Raw genomic sequence first — 19,625 nt, 5'->3', positions numbered from 1 at the left:
CAGTGTAATGCTCAACAAGCCACCACATCCACTGCAAATTCATCAAAAAAAGCATCTGATTTAACAAAGTGGAAGCTGGCCTGGCAACCCTGGAGATCAAAGTACACGAATGTATTTACAGGAGCCAAACATGAAACTGTACAATCTTCTACCATATTTAGCTCTGTAATGTGTATTGCTTTTTATTCTGGGAGGCCACCTTTACAGGTCAGTTGTTCAGTTCCAGTACCCATTTTGTCCTGAGTCCAGAAAGCAGATGACATGCTAGCTAAGGTTATGATTTTGCTTTGTACATATCTATTTATCTTTGACTTTAACCAAGGCACCCAAACCACATCAAATTTTATCAATCTTCAGTTACTAGTAAACGAGGCCACCACAATACTGATCTCCTCCATCTCCACAACCACCATCTGTTTTTTTAAATGACATATAGATCAGAATCATTTTCTCTAATAAAAAGCCACAGCTGTGCCTACTACATAGCAGGGATGACTTAGGAGCTCATTTTCACAGGAGCGCTTTGCAACCCTCATCACTACGCACTGCAGAGATTTGTGACTGGGAAGATTTTGTTCTCCTTGAAGAGTGTCTTCTGAGTATGGCTTCAACACATAGACAAAACAGACAGCAGCAGGGGACCAGAAGCCATAAACCCATAAAGGCTTAGTAGAAAAGCAAAGTCTCAACTTGCCATTAGGCCTAACCAAAGCCAAAGAGGAGCAGTTCGAAAGCTTCATTACAGGATTTTTAGGGAGAAGTACAGCAAAATGAAACACAATTTAGTTGTTTTGACTGGGAGAGACACTATTTGCCAAAGCAGGCAATAGGGAGGCTGTCATGGATGTCACTACCAGCACAGAGCAGGCAGGAGTTATTGTCTGTGGCATGTGTACTTCTGACAGATGGAGTGACACCATCCTCTGGCCTGTAGGAAACTTTTCCTATTCTGCCTCCCTTTTTGCCCCTGACACTTATTCCTCAGTGTGCTTGGTCGTGCCCTGATCATCAGCCCTCGCAAACTAAGCCAAACAGGCATTCTGGCTCATGCGAGAACGTCCCCTGTATTATCTTGGGCTTTGCATTAGTGCAACACACTACGAGCTCTTACTTTATTTATTTTGGCTGCAGAGTGGGTGTGGATTAAGTGCATAATACTGATTTACTCCAAGGCTGTTGTGTGATCTCTTGCTTTACGACCCAGCTACTGGTTGGAATTTCCCAAAGGCCTTGCAGCCCCCACAGCTAGGACTAGATTTTCAGATTTCTGCTCCCATGTAAGCACCTGAATAAATGTCAGGATTTTCCAGGAGCCCTGCATGTTGAGGGCTGAGTGGACTGGCACTACGAGAATGGCTCTTGAAAACTGAGCCCTGTGAAGTGGAGACTGTGCTATTTACCATTTGTGATGCTTTTTCAAATGAGACTTAAAATCATTCCCAGTATTTTTAGTCATCGGAGATCATAAAGAGCTATATGCTACATAAATAATTACATCTCTGCCTGCCTCTTTCTCTCTGCAGAGAACGTATTTCTTTCCTAGCAGAGACTGGCCCACTCATCTGTGACACTGGATCCCTATGGTTCATAAATGCCTCACCAGAGGCAGTGGGGAGGACCAGATCTATAATATAGTTGGCACAGGTGCCTGAAGTGGCGGCTTCATTTCCACAACCAGTGTTTTACTTTGGGATCCACGATAGTGAAGGATGCTGGGTTTGTATAGGTTATTATTTATGCCATTATGTCATCTGTATTGTTCAAATGGATTCAAATAAATTAGTCTTTCTAAGACTCGAACCGATCTCTGAACGACGACATAAATTATTGAGTAGTCTGCATTCAAACTTTTTAGAGTACTGCCTGGTTCATAGTTTGGTAGGAATGCCACATTAAAATTACATTTATAGTGATAGTTCATTGCTTCTGAAACTTTTCACACTATCTCATTTCTTGTAGCCATTCCCAAGTCATGTTTTTATCTGCCAAGATGACACATTCAAAGAGCTTTGGCAAAGCTTGTACGAAAAATTTGCATTAAAAAATACAATGTTGAGTAGCACTTCCCAAATGTGAAAGAGATACAGCAGAGTGTTTTAGAGGCCAATTAATTATGGAATAATTCCTGCAAACTGTGGCAGTAATTAATGAGCAAGCAACATGCAGTATTTAGAAGTGTACAGCAGTTAGCAAACGCTATGCATCATTTTGTGATTGTAACACAAGAAACAGCCCTGTACCCATTTATTGATTACAGGTATTAACAGATTCCCCTAGATAATGATGTGTCTTGTGCTTATATCATCTAGTTATAATCTGAAATGTGTCTATATAATAATAAAAAAAAAATAAATAGCACTCTCTTGCATGCATTCACATGAAAAGCAAGTTTCCATAAGAGTTTGCTTGGGTTGAGAAATCAGCTGTGATTTATTCACAGAAGATAGCTGCAGGACCACACTACTGCACATGAGGAAGACCGCATGATATAACTGGAGGGCTCAGGTGGCTTTCCTCTTACCCATTCCCTGGGGGTGAGTGGGACTGTACCCTTTCTCTAGCTTTATGATATACCCTTTAAGCTTTGTGGAGCAGTTCATACACAGCTGTGAGAAGAGGATATGTGCGACCTGCTCCCTTAGCTTTTGGCGAGGAAAGTCTCCCAGCCTCTGTACACACCTCTGATGCAGTGCTAAATAGACTTCTTCAATTTGTGCGTTATCAATGACGTTTTATGATAGCTTGTTCAATCAGCCCCACCAGTTAAAATCTACTGACACATCAATGACCTGCAAGACTTGTTTTAGTACAACTCAGTCATCTCTCTCTGGTTTTAGATCATCAAAGAGTATTGTCAGGGAAGGGACCATTTCTTCTGCTATGTTTGTACATCACTTAAGAGAGCAAGCAACCAACATTAACTGGCAAGTCTATGAAATAGTTCATTTAAAAAACTAAAGATGGTGATGAAAAATGAAAAGAACAGAGATGTGACCACCAGAACCCAGCAAAATTCGGAGTACTGGACAAGGGCAAGCAGCATTTTAACTTCTAAGTGGAAGCAAGCAGCACTAGCAACATATACAAGAAACCCAGAGAACGTTTTTACATAGAGCGTTACTATGCTTTAAAACTCAAGGTTGTTTTAGCATTGCCCTTTAAAGATCCCAAAGAGAATCAGCTCATTGAAATGCATTAAAACTGGTGGTTTTCCATTAACTACTTCCAACACGATGAAAAAAGTAACTGAGAAAAGGAAGCCTTTTGTAAGGAAACTTACACCTGCTACCCAGGGGTCTGCCCATCCACTGGCGAATGTTTAGGTACATTCAAACCGGACAAAGTTGAAAAACACTCCTAGGACAGTACACCTATTGACCCGAGAAAGGCATGCAGAGGTCTTTAAATGCATTAAATGTTCTTAATGCTTACTTTTTTAAGCTTTGAATTGCTTAGAAAAATCATGAGTGAAACTTTTGGGTCCTGACTTCTGTGATTTATCTTAGATACCCTGTTTTCCAAATTGAGAGAATTTGGCTAGCGGTAGCAAGGACTTCAGCTCATCTGACTGCTCTGGGGTAGGTAGGTTCTTCTTCCTAGCTGTCTTCTGTAATGTTCTGGGCTTGCTGTCCTGTCAAGAATGCAACCTTACTCCCAAAATAATTGAAGACTTGAACGACTGACTCTTGAAGAAGGTGCTTAAGTCACAGCAGTCTTCCAGGCTACAAGCTCCTTCCTGAGGGCATCTGTGTTTTGGTCTTGCTTCATGGCTACAGCCTAGTGGCCTTAGAACTGGACAGACTGCACACGGCACCCTACTCATCATTGAAAAGGGCCTGATTTCCAGATATGAAGGAACTGCAACAGTTCCACTGAAGTCAAATATGTGAGTGTTTGCCACTTTGGAGGGATATTTTTATGTGTCTGAATCCAGTTCGTTGAACTTATTAAGACCCACTAATCAAGTGTGTGTGCACATCATCGGAAGAAAAAGCATGTGATATATGCAGTATTGTCAAAATACTTGCAAGACGAGTAGTAATAAATTTAAGCTCTCACACGTGTGCTGCTTTTTTGTTTTTTTCCTTAGGTACATTAACAGTCTTGTCAGGAGGTGTCAATCTGAACTCAAAAGGCAGCTCATCTTTCCTCACAATTCCTCCTTAAAATTAAATAGTGGAAGTATCAAATATGCATTATTGACAGGTTGAGATTGATCTGTCATAAGGGCATGAAGAATTTATTGCTTATTTCTGGGGGGAGGAACCTACTTTTATAGCTGCCTGAACTGCTTTTATTTTGTCAAAGAAGAAGAAAAAAGACAAATGCTGAATGTATGTAAAAACAACCATGGGACTGCATCTCTTTTTTACTCATTTCCTTATGGAAAGGGGAGTGTTAAACTGTCATCCACTAAAAGCAGCGATTTTATGCTGAGGTCTCCAAGTCAGTGAATTTACATTTCGTAAGAACACCCTGAGGGGCTTTCAGCTACTTTGCTTAGAAGGTAGACAGACACATATACAGCAGTGCATGCAGAGTTCCGTGTGCTAACATGGCCACATAGCTGCAGATCCGCTCTCTGGCACATGTGTGCTAGGGGTGACTTAGTTCTAAGCAGGTAATGCATCAGGACACTTTTATGTGTTGGCTGGGAATACAGTTCAGTAAAGAATGCGGCTGTAATTACCAGTAACGAGGGTATAAATTTCTGATCCCTGTTTTGTTGGCTGAATTTTGCTAGTGTTCCTAAGCATTTACATTTTACAATTGCCTTATTTATTGCCTGAAATTTGGTATACTAGTTTTTCATGCATGTGAAATGCTTTTTATTGCATGTGGTAGGAAACTACTGCCTTCACAAGCTAGCCTTTCACAACAGTGTTATAACCAATTTAGTTTCAAATATTTTAATGATATACTAGATTATTGGAGATTTTTAGTTGGAACACATTAATCCTATTGATCTTCTTTTGCTTGTTTCAAATAAATACAAATCTTATGTCATTGCGTTCAAATTCATAGTTACTACAAAGAAATAACCTGTAAATAAAAAAAAGCCTCCCTCCTTCATTATACCACAAAACTGGGTTGTATCTGCCAGGTGGAGTTACAATAGGAAATCTGGCATATTAGTTCACCCACAGCTTCAACCACCCAATGTGCAAGACAGCAGTTTTTCATTTCCGTTCCAAAGCCATTCGAACAACTTGCCTGTGCAAACCATTCCACCTTCATCACAGGGGTCGAGCAGGAGCCAGGCTGTCATTCACAGCAGGACATTTGGAAACATGACTTTATCTGATGGCTAAGCTTCCCAAGACTAGAGACGCCTGGAAGGTCTGCATGTTGCTAGGCTTGGACAACTGGACACAGCATAAAGATATCCTATGACTACTATAATTATGAACTAATACCTGAATATCATATGGCTCCCCTGCACATGGAAAAGTATATGGAATGAAACCTGTCCTAATCCTCTGTTTTTTCAGCACTCATCATACTTGCATCACAGTCTGGGACTAGGCTGCCCAGTCACTGCAGCGATAATACATTTCAGAGCTGTTCCCTTCTGCAGGTAGAGCAATGCCTGTCTTCAATAATATTTTATATCATTTGAAGAATAGCTCAAGCTGACTGAAGTCGATGCCTTAGGGGGTCACCTTGCCTCAATAGTCAAGTCCTAAATCAAATTAGCAAATTAATATGTACCTTTGGCGTTGACTTGGCTGCCCTCGACAATGCATCAGGTCCTTTGTAGACTCTTGTTTTCTGAGCTAGAAGATAAAATTTCCAGGGCTTATTTTGGTTTCAGCTCTTGACTCCAGCAGAGTTGTACCAAATTTATACATGTATCAGGGAGAGCAGTTTGCCTCTTCATATTTTTCTTTGAAAACAACTTCAATGGAAACATCTAAAGGTGAGTCTTTGATTCTGTGTTTAAGTGGTTTATCATGAAGACGTCAGTGATACCCCATTCTCTTGGAAATACTTGTGCAGGATAGGCTGCAGTTGGCCACGAAGGGTACTAAGGGAAGGAAAAGAAAAAGCAGAGATCACAGCTCCTGCATGAGCTGTCCATGGAGCAGCCTCCTACAACAGCAGGACCCAAGAAGTGCCTGCTCGTCTGTTCCCACCTGTGTTAAAGAACAAATAGCATGAAAAGAGGCAAGAAGGAAGTAGACCACAGCCCTGCTCCTCTCCGCTTTGATATATAGTGGAGTGAGAGTGCAAGAGGGTGTTCCTGACCTGAAAATGTGGGTGACAGCACAACTATGCATTGTTTATTATAACATTATTTTTGTTAGCATACTAGGCAACTCAAACATAGCAGCAGCCAGAACCTGGCACTGACATCAGCCTTTCCTGTCTTTGAAATGAAGCAAACTTTTGGCTTTTACTACACCACATTAGCAGCTACTGTCCATAGAAAAGCCTGTGCCATCTTCAACTGTGGAGAAGAGCACAAATGAAGATACTCCTTTGTAGGCATGATTTCCCCCTCTGCTCACCCAGACAAATAAACCCCTGATCACTATATAAATCCTGCAAGACTGAGTCTAGCATCTGGACGACAGCCTGTTTCATTTTTGTTTTACCTGATGGACAGTGCACTTGAGAAGTCATGTCAGGAATGCAACAATTTTGTTTCAAAGACAGGAATGAAAGCCCGGTTTCAGAGTTGACTTTCATTAAAAGTTAAGAGGGACATTTGGGCATATCCACCTCAGGCCCACTCATAGCTAGGTGTCCAACTTGCTTGCTTAGAAGTGCAAAAGCTAAGTTTAAATTAATTGTCCTGCCTTTATCCCTACTGGAAGTTTGGCCTCTGTACCCTATGGTGTATACCAGGAATCTAACCACTGGTCTGAAGAGTAACTTTTTGGACTGGAGAACGGTAAACTGTCCACAAAACAAAATCCCTCTGACAGAGAAAAGTGGAAGAGGCACGCAGATAGGCAGATGTGCAGTATAAATCATCTCTGCACCCACGCTGGACAGTATATGGGGTCACCAGTGCCCTGGATGGTCACGCTATTTCCCAGACAGTCATTCTCTCTTTTCTTTTTTTCCTAGAAGTTCCTGAAAATTTCTCATTGAAACCAACACACTCCTATGAAGCATTTTGTATCTTTGTAAAATGCTGTATTTTGACATAAGAATGTTTTCTAGATTCCACCCCCCGCCCCCAACAACTGTCATGACAATCTCTAATGGATGCTACGGGTGTTTTTGACAATCCAGATAACAGAAATATCAGCTCAAAAGCAACATCAAATCTTAGCTCCTGATTCTGGAAAGGCCCATTGCTCATATTGACACTGAGACTGCCAGCATCAGTACGCTGCCTCAGATGATTACTCTGCCATTTTAACCACGTAATGGCAGAGAGTTTGGGTCAACACATACCACTCTTCCATGCCATCACAGTACCTTTAAAAGCCAAAACCTCATTCTCAAAATATTTCACCCAAGATACAGTGTAAAATTGATATGAAGAACAGAGAGCTAATGTTCCTGACCACATGGACTCCTCAGAGACACCACATCCCATTGACAACAAATTTCTGTGGTGCCAGTAGCTGTGTTCCCCCGAAACCTAAGCCACGAGTCTGAGGAAGTTTAGAAGGGACAACCTTTCATGCAGTAAAGAACTTTTCAATGTACTAGTGGAAACAGAAATCCTTTGCTTTTCTCAAATCTCAAGACAGCGGCTTTTCATCCTATGTTCAATCAGGGCTCAGCAGAAATATTTAAAAGGAGAGAAGAAAGGCTTTGTTTTTATGCGGCCTCTAAAGCTGCTTCTCCCTCCTCCCCAGTACTTCTGACAGACTTTTAGGCTCTGTAACATCAAGCAAACTTTATTAGACTTGGATTCACCATGATTTTATAGGCAGGTGTCTACATTTAGAAAAACCTACTGTGTGCAACTTTGTACATTTAAGTGGATGTGACCTTCTTAAAAAGTCAGATTATTGTCTTATGCTTGATTTCTATGTGGTTTACACCAGCAGAAGTGTGATCAAAGTGTAATTTGCAATATTGTGAGCAGGTTTTAAAGGGGCAGAAACAGCCGCATACAGGCTTCCCTGAATTTCAAGTTGACTTGATTGCTTTTTGTGCAGGTATTCCAGGTGTTGCCATTAGTTAGACATTCTGATTCTTGCTTTCTAATTATATAGTCCGCAATTACTATCACCTTCCACTTCATTCTTTACATGACACGATCTATTTCTAGATATATTTTGGGTACTCCAGGAACTAGAGCTCCAGCTAGGTATGATGTGACACAAATTGCATGTTGCAAATTACATGTTCAGGTCTCAGGAGCACGGCATCCTTTGTCAGCCTCCCAGAGGGGCTGGGAAGTGTGACAGTCACTTACCTGCTCAGCGAGGAAAAGGTATTGAGGCAGCTCTGCACCCAAACAGGGGTGGAAGGATGCAGCCCATGATTTGATGGGCTAGATGTTGCTGGGGAAGAAGGACACAGGGGAATCCTCGAGAAGGCCCATTAGCTGGAAAAAATACACAAACAAACACAATGATTCTTCCAACCCCAGTGTTGAGCTGAGTAGTAGGAGACAACCAAGACCCTCATGAGTCTTTCTGGCTGTAGTGGTAGAAGGCTGGGGCAGGAGAACAGGCTGGCAGAAGAGCAGATACTTCGTCTACCTAGGGTTCCAGTGCAAGCCAGCTGCACAGAGAGGACCTGTAATGTCATTTCTACAGAAACAACATTCAAAGTACTCCCTTCCTTGGGAATCCTGACCCAACACAATATGCTCAAATCCCAGGGAATTTTGCTTGTTATTTTGGCCTCTAAATAGTATCAGTTCTTGAGGCAAAATGCTGCTATTGCTTAAACAGGCCCCTAGCCACCCTCATAAACTAAACCAACAATGAAACAGTACATCTTCCTATGCAGGAAAGAAACAGCAAGTGCTGCACAGAAGTACAAGCATGTAATGCTTGCACTTTAACATAAATACCAATATTTAGTACCCTGTAGGCATTAAACCCCACCAGCACTGGGTGACAGAAAGCCTTATTCACAGACAGCAAAACCAAAACCAACTGAAATGAAAATTTCTGTATTTCTTTTTCAGAGTAAGTTAGAAGCAAGTCGTGTCCAGAGATATACTAATGTATTTAAATCTCTAATGCTGCTTAGTGGTATTTCCACTACAGAACATAACAAAGAGCATCAGCAATTATTCTTCCCTCAAGTGACATCACATTTTACATTATTTACGCTTTTGCTGACTGAAAAAGCTTAGCTGGAAAAACAACTGTGTGCAGTAGTACAACACCTTATTTCTACTTTGAAATTAAATTGGAGCAATCTTGAATTTAAGTTGAAAAAGCCTTGGCTGGAGCAGAGCATGCTTTGTGCACGAGTCAGCAATATATTTCTGGTTTTCCCTTCCTTCCTTCTTCATTTCCTGAGCCTTCTAATAGAGCACACCCACCCTCACAGATTGTTCTAAATGTCTTTAGGACATACTGTGAGATGACCATTTACCAGGACTTGAAACATATGAAAGGACAGCTCTACACAGGTGAATGTCTACACCCTGACTCCACAGTGTTCAAAATTTTCTTTATGGATGCTATTGAAAAGTGACAGCTGTTTAAATAGCACAGACCACTCTCTGTCCATCTATCCGATTCTGCTTTGATGGTGACGTTGCTCAACCAGTGCCAAACGAGGGAGTACTGGTTTGGTTCAGAGCCTTTCACCTGACAATCCAATACTTAAAAAAACCCAGAAGAGCTGCCCTTCAGTCTGAGCCTAAGGTCGAACTCAAACTTAGGCCTCTCCTTTTAAAACATCCTAGCTGCAGGGTCTTTTGGGATCAGAAGTGAAGCTGGGAAGTGGAAGAGGAAGAGGAGAAGAAGACAATTTCCATGGGCCACTTTCTGCATACTGTCTTGATCTTCAGTGAATCCAACCTCCCCTAGAGCAACCCCCATATCTAAATGGTTGCTTAAGAGAAGCAGGCAGCAACACAGCTGCAGAGTCTTAGTCATGTTTCCAAAAGAAATCTGGCCCATATTGAAAATGAAGCCTGGAATAAACTAGGCTGTAGCTGAGCGATACAGATTTTACACTGGAAATGTACTAAAAGGAACGTGTTGTGCACAACCTGACCATGAAGGAGGTATGAAGGACAGCATATATGGAGGAAAACATATAAAAGACCATGGCAGCAACAGTGGGAGAGTTTAATTATCTAGACCTCAGAGTGGATTACGTTAAGCAGAGGAAGCAAGGCTTGATCTGGTACAGGACTGCTTTCTAATTTAATGTGTACCTAAACCGGCAACGAAGGGAAGAATGCCAGATGTGGCATTAAGCAACACAGAGAATGTGATTTAGGACATTAAGGTATGAGGAAAAAAAAATTAGAAAAGGTAGAAGGAGCAGTGACTGCTAAGCTAAAACAGCCACGTTCTCAACTCCAGCTAAAAGGCTGATACAGCCTCCAAACAGGAGAGCAGAGATACGAGCTGCCTGTCTATGGGTCTGTGCTGGAACAACAGCTGAGCCCTTGAAACCTCTCACCCACACGCACACAGCTCTGCTCCCGTGGGGTGCAGGCGGTGTGTGCTCTGCAGCCAGCTGGCAAACCTGCGTACAGACCGTCTTTCGAGCAGGCTTACAGAGACCTCCCAGACAAAGTGTGGTAGTTTTGTATCACCTCTGCCCTCTCATGATCGGCTTAATAACCTGCAAAAACAGGCGAGCAATGCCTGCAGGCTTAAGGGCCTGTTTATGTTCCAGTTACCTCTTGAAGGTGCTTTCCGGGTCACAGAGCTGTCAGGAGGCGCCTCGCTTGCACGCCAGAAATATCCCTCCCAAAGCAACTTCCCCCATGCTCTCCCTATATAGGGAGAGCCTTACAGCAGGTCTCTGAAGTGTAACATCTTCATGCATAGAGGGCAGAAGTTTATGAGATGGGGACTCGAGCTCGTAACGACAGTTGGATGGAGCATGGCACAGTAAATTAAACACAGCCATGTAATCAAACACAAAAACTCGGAGGTGCCACCAAAAATCTAGCATAGAAATGCAGCAGGAGTAACCTTCTAGGAAGAAAAAGGGATTGATTTCAGAACCAGGTCAGATGCTTTTTTTTCCTGAAGAAATATTTCCTGAGCTTTCTTCCAAAAGGTGTTCTGGCAAGTTTCAGGTTTCCTTGTGAATGCCCTACAAAACATTGTTTAGGGGTCTTAACACCAGGCACTATTGCCGCTACACCCTGCTAAAAAGCCTCAGGTGATTTATGAGCTATTTCACGTCCAAGGCCAGATTCTGGTCTCACACCACACGCTGTAAAACTAGAACCACTTCCACCTCAATACAGTCAGATCCAGACAAGTTCACTACCTCATGGTTTCAGTTTCCTCTATTGCATTATTATTGTATTACTTAGCAGGTCTGCTGATGACATTGCTTTCAAAATGGAGCAATTACAAACACTGGCAGGAAACGCTGGAGCAGCAAATGCTTTTTAAAAAACGGCAAGGATGTGAAGAAATTCAATGGAGATCTTTCATCTGATATATGAAAAGCAGAGGACCGGGAAAGGAATCGGTGGGGCCGCGAAAGGGAATGAGTGAGAAGTCAGTGACAGATGAGACTGATGCTGTGCTGAGCCTGAATTAATATCCTTCGCCTGAGTATTTACAGAAGAAGCTGAAGGTCACATCCCGGAAACAAGGATCCATTTTCTTGAGGGGGAAAAAATGAAATGTTAAAAGGCTTTATGATCCAATCTGGACAGGTAGTTAGTTAATTAGAACTATTAAAAGTTGACAGGACCCAAGACTGAGATTAACTGCATCTCTGAAGTTGGAAGGAAATAGCAAGGGAAATTGGCAAACCTTTAGTAATACTGCTTGATAGCTTCCTGAGCAAGGTGTATCTGGAGATGCCTCGAAAGCAGCTATTCCAGCTTTACTTTTTAAAAATACTAGTATTTAAAACCACTTTTGTTTGTTTGCTTTTTAAATCAAGGGAGGATTTAGGAATCCACTCACCATTAATCCCAACCGCAGCCACAGGACGGATATTGGAAACGTTAATATGGGATGGGGTTATGCAACATGTAGAAACAGCCAACCCGCAGAAGGAAAGGCAGCTGGATTCATGTCAAGTCTGTCAAACATGCCTTAAGTCCTTTCAATACTTTTCTCAACAGAGAGGCAAAAGTGAAATGATGGGCATAATTTATCCAGATGGAAGAGATTCATCTGGTGTCGCACCCCACAAAGAGATTGATCTGTGGAATCAGTAAAGCACTGTATAGAAAAAGTGCAATAGCAAATGGCTTCAAAATTATCCATGGGACAAGAAGCAAGGTGTCAGCAAAACGGCACGGTTCAGGGTGACTAGAGGGACAGGAACAAGGCAATACTCCCCAATTTCAGCACTATACCCAATTCTTGTTCAACTTTTACATAAATGGACCGTAGGGGATATAATTTTTAAAGTGGAATTTTTTGCTGATAGCATATAAGTGTAAAATGGTGCACAGAGCAAGCAAATTTAAAATGATTTGAATAAATTAGGCTTATGGACAGATAAAGGGCACATCCATTTCAGTGTGGCAAAGTCAGACATAATGACTGCAAGGCACCAAATATAATCATAGTCAGGAAAAAGAAAGGAGAGGAGGGAATACTGACCACAGGAAAGAATAACAGATCATTACCGATAAAATACTAGATTAATAATTAGAGTAAGTGGGAAAAACAAAGACAAGAGAATACTTCTTGCTCAAAAAGACAAATTCCTCATATTACATTCAGAGTTGTCTCTTCACTAAAGTTGAGCTGAAACACCTCTTCCAACACTCAAAAAATACTGAAAGATAAAACCCCAAGAGCTTGAAAGTAAAGAGCTGCATTGTCTCAATAGAGACACAACATGGCAAGACTTTTAATACATATTTTCCCCTCCCCCATCAAACAAACAAGCAAAATCACTTTCTTGCACTTTGAATGTTAATGTGAGGTCTATCTCTGTAAAAAAAAAACCACAAGCATAAATAAACTGAAAGGTAGTTATTACCGGTGAAAACAGCCTTTTTACTGCAAAGGTTATGACATTAACCCAGGGAAAAATTCATGAATATTCACAATCACCATTTGTCATTAAGAATCATAAAATGAAATGTTGAGTAGGGCTTTAGACAACTCCTCCAGCCTACTAAATTCCCTCTTCACTACTTGCTGTTATGCCAGCATATATCCCACCATTTTTTTTGGCAGTGCACTTTAGAAACAAAATTCCTGCAAGTTTTTGTTATCTAAGAGGAAAAGAGAATTAAGACAGGAATCACAAAGATCTGCAGAAACCTGCTAAAAAGGGAATGACAATTCGGACAAGGACTTACTTCTTCAGGTGTTTGTAACCAAAGCCAGGAATTTCCCACAAAACAAATATTAAAACAGATATTTCCCCAGAAACACAAATATTAGAAGAGGATGAAGCTACTGGGTTTGCCCCTATATATCTCAGAAACTACCTACTTTTCACATTTGCATCTGTCAGATTTGTTCCAGCCACTGGGTGCTATCTAATGCATGTGCAAACACAGTGGAGAGCACTTTGCAAGGGAATAGAAGGGCTGGAAGCCTGACTGGGGAGGGGGGAAGTCAAGAGGCAGATATTTCTCAACCGGGAGCAGGCATAGGCAGGTAGAAGGACCAAACAAAAAGAAGAAATGAGGTGAGGCACTTCAACTACAATTTCAAGAGACAAACAGCTCTGACAATATTCTGCAAAGCAAAGAAATGGCACAGGCATGCAGGACAAAACTGGGGATCCGCTTACTGAGTGACAGCAAATTCTGCAGAAGGTGGCTTTAGCACCAGAGGGAAGGATTCAAAGCTACAGCAACAACTGAAGAGCTGTGGTTAAAGAGGAAACCATATACATTCCGCGAGCAGTCTCCCACGTGGAGTGCAGCAGAAGTCTATGTGCGGGTACATGTACAGAGACAAACAATAGCTTCCGAAACGTTTAGGAAAGCTCAACTGTTTATCTACATATCCATTCACCCTCGCACTATGAAAACCAATGTGCCAGAGGAGGCCCAGCTGCCAATCAGCAGCTGTCCCCAGCGCTAAAATATCCCAGGCCATTTGCATGTTTATTGTGCCCAGTGATTAACACACCACAAGGGTCGCAGGGCCAGGATAACCCACAGCAAGAGATCATCTACACTGCAAGAGAAACAGGTACCCAGGTGTTCAGACAAAGGACAGGAAAAGGGAAGTGCATTCCCATCTGTCCCTACACTTTAGAAATAAGGGAAAGCGCAAAGCATGGAGTTTAAAACCTGAAGTCTGAGCTGTGTCATGTAAGCTGAGCAGGTCTGGCTGGGCTCAGCCCCTCCAGGAGCCACAGCAGCCCAGGTTTGTTTAGCAGAGGCAAGGGGTAGCTCCCTGCTCTGATGCCCTGGACAGCAGCTGGAGCTCTGGGAGGCTTCTGGGTGCAGGCTGCTCTCTAACCCCAGCCAATGAAGGCCAATCCGAGGATATGCTCTAACATCGATCCCCCAGCTGCTGCAGAGGCTCAGGAGCACTGGGTATTTTTGCTATGTTGGCTGCACATCACCTAGTCCTACCACCACCATCCCCTGCTCCAGTCTCAGAGTACCTGCGCTGTCTTTGGGAGGCACATTTCCCAGATGCCTGAGCAGCCATTTTTCCCCCAGAGAGAGCAAGAAGAACAATCAGATGTCAAATTCTCACCCTACGTCCACATATTGCTGATGATAGAGCTCACTTTCAGTGGCTAGCGTTCCTGTTGCATTCACAGCCTCCCTCTGGCCTATTAATATATACAGGCACTTGCGCTCATTGGCATGGTGACTGTGCTTATGTCAGTCATGCTTCTTTGTATTCTCCCTGCTTAGCCACTTGCTGTTGTGCAAAGGATGTGTGCATCAGCCTCAACACCTGCTAGAAATCTCTGAGCTCTCTGTGCCTTTCCTCTTTTCCCAAGCATTCTGTCCTCACATCAACTATTTTGCACTCTTTTTCCAATCAGACTCTAATTTTTTGTTACTTTTCCCTACTCTTATTTTCCAGTTATCCCAGTGTATTTCTTGGTATTTCTTCCTTTGTTGTATTTGCTGTATCACTCAGGTTGTGCTGTATTTGAATTGCACCCAGAGACACATTAATGGACAAAAATAAAAAATAAAAAATAAATAAAAATCCCTACCAACCCCCAAAAAATCCGAGCTTCCCTTCCCTTTTCCCTGCCAACCAAAATTGTTGTCTGGCTGGTCTGACTCATCAGCACAATGAACCCTGAAAGCACTTACACACAATAGTAACCAGACTCATGACTAGACCATCACCTTACGCTTACAGGGATCCTTGCTGCTGCCACCCAGGTAATAGCACCCTGCCTCCTCCAAGGTCTTTGTTCCCACTTGACCCTCCTGCTGGAAGCAGCAGCCATACAATAGCACAAAAAACCCTCCAAATCCTGACCTAAAACCTGATCCAGCTTCAAATCAAACCTGACCAAAGAGGACACCTATTTCCAGCCATATCCAGATCTAACTATGAATGTATCCTCAGTCATAGATAACCTGAACTCACTATTTCAATAAAAGGATTCTGGCAAAGCCCTGACAAAGCCTAAACACTCTGCAGACATCCCAGATTTTGGCAGTGTTTAAACTGGGAATGTTTCTAAGGTTCAGGGCAGATCCTTGGGTTACTTAGAGGAAGACTAATTGCAAACCTAGCCCTTGCTGTGTAAAGCAGATATTTTGATATGAAATAACATCAAGAAAACATTTGAAAAATGGGCTAGCTACAGTAGGAAATTAAAAGACATTTCAAACCTTTACCACTTACTTTGTCCCCTGAATTATCTGTTCCTTTTTTTCTGTATTCATTTAGATCCTAAATGGCACAGTGCTATTGGTATGGTTTTATACAGTATATATGACTATAATATTTATTACTATTAATGTTTAAACGTATTATTAACAGTCAAAGTAGAATTTGCCCCCCCCATCACTGCACAGGATTCCTTTCTCACCACAAACACTAGCCATGTCTTGTAGATATAGCCATGCAAAGCTTCCCCGTACCCTGCACTTTGTAATTGCCCAGAGCACAACACAGAGCCCCAAAGCACAGCCCAGGGTTCAGATCTTAACTTTCAGGAATTCACTTTGCACCGCTCCTATCACCCTGAGGAGAGCTGCACAAGCCTGCCCCCCACTATTCATCATTTCCTCTTTCCTTAAAGATTTTTCTTCCCTGCATTCACTCACTGCGTTATTTCCCAGAGGACTGCTGCTGGATTGACTGGGCTTTAATTGCTCAGCCCTGCCAGGCTCAGGATGGAATTCCACCTTCTTTTCTCACCCCTCCCTGCTCTCTGGAGCTGCTGCAGCTTTCAGTGGTTTCTGAGAAACAGTGATTAGCGCTTCACTAAGTTGGTCACTTTATTGCCTTCATGTGGATATGCATGATGTAGGCCAGCTGATCTGCATTTATTCCTGCTATCCCCTCTCTGCTTTCTAAGAGCTATCTTCCCAAGTGTCTATCTTCCTAGTGTCCTTATTTTTAAAGAAGTTTAGTGTCATTATGACTTTACTCATCACTCCTTTCCTCTTGCTCCCTTAGTTAACGGACGCACTCTTCATAGAGTCGGTCCTGGTTGGTGCTGATGTACAGTCAGTTCTTCCAAACCATCTTTAGCCAACTTTGCTACTTCCTCCCCACCCCATACACACAGCTTTTTTCAGGATACTCTTGCTTTCGTCTGCTTGCTTCTCTGTTGACAAAAGGGTACCTTCTGCCCTCGTATATACAAGTTATCCTTCACGTGCCTACAATAAGTAGAAATTTGCTGCCATGGCAGAGAGCTGTCAGGAAAACAGGTAAGGTGAACAAGGAATATCTGCATTATCACAAGCCCTGATAACCTAAGCAACGTTGTTGTCTGTATCCTTTGCTATTAATCATTTCTCAGACTCCTCACTACAAGACTGAGTTGGAGGCAAAGGCTCTGCAATGAGCAAGAAGGTGCTCATTGTGGAGAGTGGCTCAGCTGCTTTGTTTCTCTCCCTTTCCTATCCTCTGAGAGTGGCTCAGTACTGCCAGGGGGCTAAAAACCCAGGCCAGGTTTCCTTGCACTTTCCTGTTTCTGAATGGTTCCAGTTATCACTCCTCACCCGTGTTCAGCGGGTATTCGTATTGCCTGTGCTCACCCATTCACATGTCCTGGCCTGGACCCTCCTGCCCTGCGACACACAGACCACCCAGTGTGTCTCCCAGTGCTACAGGCACAGCATCTCCAGCACACAATCAAGTAGGTCCAAGCCAAAGGCACACCAGTAGTATTTTAAGTCTCAGAATATGCAGCCTCCAGCTGGAAGCACAACCTACAATATAACCTTGGCAAGATTTTCTCAGAGGGGATTAGTTTCAGTGAGTGCGAGAAAGTGAACCTCCCTTAGCCAGCTCTTGTCTCTTTCTCCTAGTTTTCCTGGTTCCTTTATCCCATGAAAGTATACTGAGGCCGCTAAGTATGTGGGAAAAACACAGGGAGGAGGTACAAGAACGAGGGCATACTGAACATCAATCTCACATGTTATACGAGAAGACCAGAGCATAGACTAATGCCTCATTCCCAAGTTTGATGCAGAGCTTGTCAGCTTCCTGCTCTTCTGTCCAAGCCTGCAAGCTCCCTTATGAAAGAAGGAGGAGGCTGGACACTCACTGCTCAGCTCCAAGAGGTCTGTGCTCTGAGGGCAGCCATGCACAGTGCACCCCCACTTCCTTGTGGAAAAGCAAGAGTCCTATGCTTGCACATGAGAACTTCAGGTCTGCAGCTGGATAGCTGAACCCTGGTGCTGTCAAATAAGGCTGCATCTGCTGCTTATGTTCAGTGAAGAAGGGGAAATAGCCAGTGAAGATAAGGAGTAAATAGTAAAGACAGACATCTGCATGAAAGCAAAAGTCATCTGAAAAACCTCCGGAAGGCAAAAAATATGTGCTTTGGCCTGCACAGCCTCTGCTGCTGGGCTCGCACAAAGGGCCTCAGTGTGCAGCAGGTATTCCAGCTCTGTCATTGTACAGATAATTAAAAACAATAATGAAAGGGAAGGTTTTTAATGCCTGTGCTGTAGCCAGAGCTCCTGAGCTGCACAAGCTGAGTGGTCCCTCTGCAGCAACATTTGCATTACTGCTAATCTGTAATTGGGATCCCCACTTAGCTCTATGACTCTCTGACCATTTTCAGACCTTTACCATTCAAGTCAAGAGGCTCCTTCCTCTAGAAATTACATAAAGATTTGAAAGCACATTTCCTAATTTAACAGGCTGCAATGATTTCTATTCATAGCTATGAGTGCTTTGTTTTCCTGGCATATAGCTCGAAATAAAACAAGACTCATACCCATTCCATATTCCTACTAAAGTCACATATATCAGAATTAAAAAAATGTTGATATTGTCACATCTCTCGCACCTAGGAACAAGAAATAATGATCGGTCTTGCCTTCTCCCTCAGACAGTAAGGACCTTTGTATGATCCACATACAAATCTAAGCGGATCTGAAGTATTCCACGTATAGCAAGCTAGCTCTTATAAGTAAGCTACCACTTACTTTAATTTCTATCTTCTTACGTCCTTCTGATTGCTGTCATTCCTGCTATACATCTCTTTCAGCCCCTCATCATGTAAATTATTCCATGTTAGACTCCTTCAGAGTCAGTTAGACCAAGCAGATTAATTTCAGGGCTGATGCGTAAGAAGGTGTAAATTCTACACTAGGGTATGAGAAGGGACAAGATTTTCCCTGCAGGCTTTGGCTGTCCTCCTAGATTTACACAGAAAGGAATCCCAATCCCTTTATCATTGTCAGGAAGGGGCTGAGGAATCTAGAAGTACACAACATAGCAGCTTAGACTTATTCAGACTCATCTCTTAGTTTGGGCCTGATGTAAGTATTGCTTAGACTTGTCCCTTCCAAATTTAAGGCCTTGTCTGAAATAATGGGAGAGGTTCTTTCTTATGGAGATGACTCTAGAGTTAAACAAAGAAACATAAAGAATATATAGAGATATACTCTTCCCAGTATAACTGAGGACATATCCAGATATCTAAATTCAAGCCACATGAATGTCCACTGTGACCTAACTTCATTTTTATTCACCTAAATGGGAAGGTCAATGATCAGAGCTGTTGTGTGGCTACGGTTTTCCCTGAGCTCTCTCTTTATGGCACTCCTGGGAGGAGAAATATCAAGCCATTTATTAGGTGACTTCCTATAGATGGAGGTTTGTAATTTCAGTTTTGCAAGTCTGAATGTTTGTAGGTGATATAAAGAGATGTGGAACAGGTATCAACTAAAATCACCTCAACATTTAGATAGTTCCTGAATGCAATGAAATGCCCCTGACAGCGATCGGTTTTCTGCTGGTGCAAATTCAGCTTGGTGATAAACAGGCATGACTTCAGAGATGCCAGCGGAGTTAGCCCCAAGATAAATTTGGATGTGTAAATCCAGTCAGGACACAGATCCCCACAAATATTTCAGACTTTCTCCAGCCTTGCTGAAAGGACCGTTCCTT

At 42.5% G+C, this 19,625-nt stretch overlaps 1 long non-coding RNA gene across 1 annotated transcript; it reads right to left on the bottom strand.

Annotated features, from left to right (window-relative positions):
- Window positions 1-2,417: 2,417 nt before the first annotated feature.
- Window positions 2,418-16,437, bottom strand: LOC136020154 (uncharacterized). Its single transcript, XR_010615227.1, has 3 exons — window positions 16,316-16,437; window positions 8,387-8,518; window positions 2,418-6,028 (listed from the first exon to the last, which is right to left on the bottom strand). It is a non-coding gene; the product is annotated as an uncharacterized LOC136020154 (long non-coding RNA).
- Between the last annotated feature and the right edge of the window lie 3,188 nt (window positions 16,438-19,625).

This window comes from Lathamus discolor, chromosome 1 (genome assembly GCF_037157495.1).
Source record: "Lathamus discolor isolate bLatDis1 chromosome 1, bLatDis1.hap1, whole genome shotgun sequence".
In the NCBI taxonomy this organism is placed as follows: Eukaryota; Metazoa; Chordata; class Aves; order Psittaciformes; family Psittacidae; genus Lathamus; species Lathamus discolor.
The sequence above is the reverse complement of the archived record's forward strand: the minus strand, read 5'-3'. Positions and strand labels throughout refer to the sequence as shown.